This window comes from Grammomys surdaster, unplaced genomic scaffold (genome assembly GCF_004785775.1).
Source record: "Grammomys surdaster isolate TR1022 unplaced genomic scaffold, NIH_TR_1.0 125612, whole genome shotgun sequence".
Classification (NCBI taxonomy): Eukaryota; Metazoa; Chordata; class Mammalia; order Rodentia; family Muridae; genus Grammomys; species Grammomys surdaster.
The window spans coordinates 1,634,616-1,641,627 of NW_021620455.1; the positions used below are offsets into that span (position 1 = coordinate 1,634,616).

General features: G+C 51.6%; 1 protein-coding gene across 1 annotated transcript in view; it reads left to right on the top strand.

Annotated features, from left to right (window-relative positions):
* Positions 1–3,082: 3,082 nt before the first annotated feature.
* The window catches only part of Adgra1 (adhesion G protein-coupled receptor A1), a 42,754-nt gene continuing 38,824 nt past the window's right edge, over positions 3,083–7,012 (top strand). Inside the window, exons 1-2 of the mRNA XM_028787193.1 lie at positions 3,083–3,436; positions 4,124–4,303. The gene's annotated coding sequence lies outside the window, so the exon portion shown is untranslated. The remainder of the gene's footprint in view (positions 3,437–4,123; positions 4,304–7,012) is intronic.

A 7,012-nucleotide genomic window follows, 5' to 3' on the forward strand; every position in this document is an offset into this window, starting at 1 on the left:
AGGTGCCTGGGATAATGGCCCCAGAGCCAATACAACAACAGCTTGTCACATACAACCTATAAACAGGACATTCTTTCTTGCACTTTTAAAAGGTTGGGGAAAGTAAAAATAACATTTCATGGCATGTGAGAACTATGTGATTTCTCCAATGTTGGCATCCAGCCAGCCTTTTGCTGAGGACCTGTCTGCGCCAGCAAGGTGGGGTGCTGTTAGGAGGACCTAGCCCATGGAGCCTAAGAGAGATGTTGTCTGGCCCTTTATGAATCTGGCCATGATGGGATGTTTCATGCTGTGTGTCTACAGGGACTATTCTGTCTCAGCCAAACACATGGAGATTTACAGAGGGAACTTTGTAAATGGTGTGAATGTTAAGGGTCACTTCCTGTTTACTACACGTGAGGAAGATGACCCTGATGACGAGGTAGGATAACCTGCCTGGCAATGAACAGGGCTGAAGACTATAACAGAAGTCTTCTTGAGATGAAATCCCCAAGGACAAAGTATCAGCATGTGCTGGAGACTTCCCGGCAGTCATCTCTACCCCATCGTCCTGCTGTCCCATGAGCCACCTCCTTGCCAGACACCACTGCTCATGTGACTGTCATAGATGCAGAAGCTCTCATCCTCTCCTGGCATCTCCACAAGGACTGGACTTGGGAAACTTCTGTAAACAGAATGTGCTCTAAGCAAAGACCCACGCTGTGGGCAGAAATTGGCATTTCCCAGTGTGGAGGCATTTTACCTGTCCTTGGTAAGGGTGGGTCCTTGTTGCCTGCATCCTAGTGGCCTCGGGTGATGGGTTATTTCATTGCCTTGTCCCAGCCTTGATCTTTTCCTGTGCTCTCTTTGACCAGCTTGGAGAGTTAGCTGGTATTCTGAGATGGCTGTCTCCATGGTGCTCAGAGGTCAGGCTGTGTCCCAAAGCAACACTGAATCCATCCAGTTGGGGATGCCCAGAGGAGGAGAAAAAGGGCTCAGGCCTCTTGGAACCTTGTGCATGGCCAGGTTGCTAACTGCAGGGTCATTTTGCATTACTCCCAGTGTTGAGAGATATGAGATCTGAGACTTGAGCCACACTGTCAGGTCTTCTTGTGTAGAAAAGGCAGCCCACAGCCAGCTATGCTTCCAGTAAGAAGCAAGTGTGGCCTGTCTATCAAATAGGACAGGGGCTCTCCCAGGACAGCAGCAAAGGCTGGGTGGCAACCAGCAATATACCTGACTATGCCATGCCTCAGTTTCCCCATACCATCAAAGAACTACTCTGTGTTGATATAGAACAGGGATTCTCAACCTGGGGGTTTTCAACCTTAGGGTTGAACAACCCTTTCACGGAGATCGCCTAAGACCATAGGAAAACACAGATATTTACACTGCGATTCATAACAGTAGCAAGATTACAGTTATAAGGTAGCAACAAAAATAATTTTATAGTTGGGGGTCACCACAACATGAGGAACTGTTGAAGCATTAAGAAGGTTGAGGACCACTGATATAAAACATGGCTCACCATGTAAGTCATCATGGCACCTCTGTCTCCAGTGCTACCCCAGAGATTGAGTCTGAAGTGACGCCATCCGTGGGCAGCTCCAAACCTAGGCCCTGGCATGAATGTAGAGCGGCATGTGTGACACTTATGAATGGGTGGAAGCCACTAGTCTAGAGCCCAAGTATTCATAAAACCACATCCTGGTCTTTGTTTCTGGAGACTTCAGCTACACAATACAAGGAGATTGACTCCTTCTGGCCACTCCAGGAAGAAGCTGAGAAACATCGTTCAAGCAGTACGTAGAGTCCAGGGACCAGCAGCCAGGGCTCTTCTGCTGAGGGCCTGGCCCCCTGTGATGGACCTGGAGCTCTGAGCAGAAGACCGGTGTGAGAGCCTACTCTGATCCAGAGCCGCCTCCCCCGACACACTTCCTACTCTCCTTTCTTCCTCCTTCCTTACCCCCTGACTAAGACTATCATCCAGGATCCATCAGGGATCTTGGCTGGCCTCCAGTCCCTGGAGAAGAGACTCTGGGGGTTCAGAACACATGGAGGTCTCCATGACTCACAGGGTGCTGAGCAAACAGAATCTCTCAGGGTCGAGTCCTTTACCTGAAGTTCAGGGCTCAATGTTCCTACTGAGCCCTGGGACAGGACAGCTTGCCACACCTCACCCAGAGGTTACACGCCACAGGACTTCTGAAACAAAAATTACTATGTCCCTGGGTCCAATTCTATCTTTATGATTCTTAACTATCTCCCCCTCCCCAGGAACTCTAGCTTCCAACCCTTTATACTCCAGGGTAGCAAGAACCTAGGATCCTCCTAGAGTAGGCACTAGCTTTTACAGGACCTGAAAGATGTTAAGTAGCTGAGTGGGCCTGAGGGCTAAAGCAAAGGAGTCAGATGGGGGAAAGGGAATGGCTCCCAAACGGGTGTCCCCCCAATCACAATGTCATGCCAACATTTGCCAAGGGGATAAACCTTGTGAAAAATCTTGACCTGATCCTGGCCTTCCACTCAGGCAGCCAGTCTGGGCCAGGCCATCCCAGGACAGATGAGCTACTGCTCTGGCCCCTGACACACACCTCTATTCACTTTGCTTCTCAACATTCAGTCCTTTGGCCCAGGCTTGGAGAAGGGGTTCAACACTGGGGTTAGGGAAGACACTTTTTGCCCCGCCAAGCCCTGTCCACACACAGGACCAGCCCTGCTGACTCATGCTCAGACAGTCTTCACCTCAGTTTCGGAATATTTGGTTTTGAACAATATTTTAATACAGGGATTGTGAAGATTCTTCCAAAATCAATTTCCGTTTTCACCTTCCTGTTCCTGGAGCCCTCGAGAGACAGGGATCTCTTTTTAAAATGAAATAACATCATCCTGTCCTCCTTTGGGGGAAAATGCTTTAATGTGAGTTGTCTGAATCGGTTGGAAGCAAGCAGCAAACCCTGGTCGGTTGTCTCTTTAAATCGACTCTGCAGTGTGACGGGCAGCCGGCCGCCGGGCTGGGAAGAACCATTCCCGCTCTGCCGCAGGGAGCCAGGGCACGGCGCTGCCGCGGTCCGCGCCTCCCCCAGTCCCCATGGTTACAGCTCCTGCTTCCCGGCTGGTCCTTCACTCCCCTGGCTGTTGCTGCAGAAATCAGGCGCGCAGGCGGCTGGCGTCCCCCAACCCAGAGCTGGAAACTGCCTGCAGAGAGCGCATTGGATGCCTGCTCTTCTCGGTTCTGACTCACTCCCTCCGGGTGCAGAGCTCCGTCCCCAGCGCAGTGCTCTGGCCACAGCCAGTCGCCAGGCTGCAGCCCTGCAATCTGTTGATAACTCCACTCATAAGCTCCAATCTAATGCCTTTCGTCATAGAAAGCTGTTCCCTAGCACGAGGGACATGCCACATCTTGCCTGTGAGAAGCGGGAGACCTGTGCCTCTTCAGCTGCCTTTACCAAAATAGGTGAGAAGTTGGGTGGCTTCCTCCTGGTGTCTGAGAAGGGAAAGGGAGGGGTAGGGCTTGTGCCCAAGCTACTGGCCGGCCACAGTGTCCACTCATGAGGGCCATTTCTGGAGCAGAAATGCTGTGAGGGGTTCAGCCACTCTTGCTGTTGGGAAGGTGGATTCTGAATAACTTTGGGTAAGTCTAGAGCTTGGAGCCCTAGCAAGACCACGTAGTTCCAGCCAGCAAGAATGCCCATGCGGGAGACACCAGCCCTCAAGGTCTAGCCACATCCGGCAGCAGAAGCTTTTGCCTGCCAGGTCTGCCCGGGCACTGAAAGATGTATTCAGGTTTATTTGATTCTCTTGATTTCAACTGATAATGCTGGTCAGGCTTGTGCAGCCTGAAATGACCAAGTTGCGGTCTTATGTTGGGAATGGTGAGCAGAGACTACTTAAGGGATGGTTTCTGGCTGTCAAGAGCCAGGTTTGCTCCCAAGTCCCAAAGCCCAGGTTGTCACCACCTCTCTGAATGCCTCAGATGGAGCCTGAGCCAGGGACTCCAACAGGCTGGCCAGGTTAATAGGATCCAGAAAGGGGCAAACTTGGGAAGGGACTGAGTGTTCCCTGGGTATACCTGGATATTGACCAGTCAGTAACAGGCTGGGAGAAGGCTCCCTTGGACTCTGACCATGAACTGTCTTTGCAGGTGGGTCAGCCTGCAGATCCCCGTCACTCTGAGGTAACCTTCCTAGGAGCTCGACCGTGACTGTTTGGGACTTGACCTTCCAGATGGCCATGGAGACTAGAGGGGAGAAGGGCGCAACATAGTGGTCGGTGCCAGCAACCCCATCCGTGCGCTTGCCTCCCTTACTCTGCAGGGCTCATGGTGAGTACACAGCCCAAGGGGCCTAAAGCTCAGACCAAAACCCTGCTCTTCACATCAGATCAAGGGCTACCACCTCTGTTAGGTGGAGGAGGCCTGGGCAGGAAAGTAAGTTATGGGGTGGTTAGGCAGTTAGCAACTGTCCAGCCTGTGTCAGTCCTGGGGTGGGAGAACTCTATGGGGGTGGTGCTGAGGGCAGCAGGGTCTGGCTACATTGGGTCTCTGGCTGCCTGCCAGGGTCTGTCTGCTCACTGGCTCACTTGGTGCTGTTCATACTAATTAGCTGCAGGCACACGGCAATGTCGAAGCATTTAATCAACAGAGTGGCATCCATCCATGGAGGCTTGTATCTACGCCCTGGGAAACCTTGTCTAGTCTTAGACTAGGTTCCCTCCCACTCAAGGGGGCCTCAGACAGGTCACCAGGCCCTTCCTACTGTCTCTGTTCCTCAGAAAGTCAGCCAGCTTTGGCAGCTAAGGCTACAACAGGAGGGGGAAGGGTGTTTCTCTCACTAGAAAGGAGTAAGGACGGTGTGGTCAGCGGGTTGGAACAGTGTCCAAGACATGGCAGAGCCCTTCCTGAAGGCTCAAGCTTGTATTGTGGCTGCTGCCTATTGGTCTCTAGGAGGACTGACAGCCGAGTAAATAATGCATTGTGTATGCTCCTAAGAGACAGCTGACAGGGGCAGCTCGGGCTGGGGTGCGTGCTGAGAATGCCAATGACCACCAGGATAACGTGTCCGTAGCCCAGACATGAGCATAGGTGCCTCAGTGCAGACTTATGTGTCTGTCTAGTAAGGAGTATTCTATCGGAATCACTGCTCACTGACTTCTTGCTCCATTCGAAATGCCCAAAAGATTGGTCCCTGATACCCAAGTCCACATCACTTTAGCATTGCTGGCTGAGGCAAAGGTTATGTCCATGCTCTCTTCTGACCCCAGCAAGGTTACCTGTTCCAGACACTGGCAGCTCTCAAAGGAAAGAATCCTAGGCTCAAGGGTCCCTTGGCTTCGGGCTATGTCTCCTAACTGCCCCCAGGTGCCACACCCAACATGGCTGTCAGCCCTAGGTTGGAATGATTTGTGGCCTTCATCCTCAAATTTGTGATGTTTACAAAATGGAAAACTGCCCTTGGCAGGTGATAGGTAAACTGGCTGAAGCCTCAGGAGGCGTGGGTGGTTGCAGTGGCCACCCTACGTGATCCACCAGGCAGAATTTAGCTGCCTAGCTCACCCTCACACACACAAGACCCTGGCCCTCTCCTACACTCAACTCCCTGTGTAAAACTGTCTGCCATTTGCTCCCTCTTGCCTTGATTTTCAAGACTCACAGCAGTTGCCAGCAGCCCTGTGGAGATTTCTGTCACACACAAGGGCCATGCCAGACTTCAGGAGCCCAAGGCTACCCATTCGAGAGCCTACACTGTAAGTGCTTCCCTGATAACTTGGCCTGGAGCCTGTGGACTTTCAGGGAGTTTATTACTGTCAACTGATAGTTTGCAGAGGAGAAGTGTCTGAGAGACACAGAAAGTAGGAGGTGGACAACCTGAGGTGCTGTACCTCTTGTATGTCTACAGGCTGTGGTGCATGTGCAGGACAAATCACCTGGGACCCAGGGACAGAATGGTCAGTAGTTCTGAAACTGGTTGGCCTTAGCTGAGACTCCATGGCTACCTGTACCGAGCCTACTGGAACTTCTCCAGTGCATGTCTCGCAGGACACCACTTTCCTGCTCTAGGGCTTAAGATACAGCTAGTGGTCTTCTGAACCACATTCCAGGGCATAAAAGAGCTCTGGATTCAACCTTCTTTATTTAAGCCATGCCATGCTTCTCTTCCTAGACATTATCCTTGTCTGATCCTCCCCGTGGCCATGTCCATCATGGGAGGCCGGGGTACCTCTGTCCTCAGAGAATCCATGTCACAGCAAATAACAAACTCAGAAGCCAACTAGCTTTGCTACACTAAGCACTGCTGTTTAATTCCAGCAGACACCCAGACACGGATGACTTTGCCCTCTGTCACCTGTGATTCTCACAGTTAGCACCAAGAAAGCCTGCTCTTGAAGGGAACAAAGCGACACCTGTGAATGACAGGGAGAGTTGTTCAGCGTCTGCCTTCTCTCTGCTGGTCCTTGAGAGCACCCATATTGGTGGATGAACTAAGGCACTTGCCACGCTCATGGCTCTCATTTTCTGGCAACTAGAGGCGAGGGACTAGGTGGGATGGACTGATGTGACAGACGTGTCTGCTGTGGTGTGGGATGTGTGGTCTAGAATAGTGTGGTACAGAACATGGCATGTAAAGGAGGTGGGGTGGGGTGTGGCGTGGGACAGAATCTGCATAGAATGGATGGTGTGTGTGGTGTGTGATATGGGCTGTAGTGTTGGTGTGTGTTGTAGATGTGCGGTCTTGAAGAGTGAGTGTGATGTGGGTGTGCGGTGAAGATGTGGGTGTAGAATGTATAGTGTGGGTGTGTGCTATAGTGTGTGGTGGAGTGGTGTGGATGGCACAGGTATAGAATGGTATAATATAAAGTGTGTAATGGGATTGTGATACAGACTAGTGTGCTGTGGGATGTGTTGTAGGATGTGGGATGTGTGGTGTGGGATTTGTGGCACGCATGTGTAGAGTGGGTGTGGGATATAGAATGTGTGGTGTAGATGTGTGGTGTGTGGTGTGTGATGTGTGATGTATGGTGTGGGGTGTGGTGT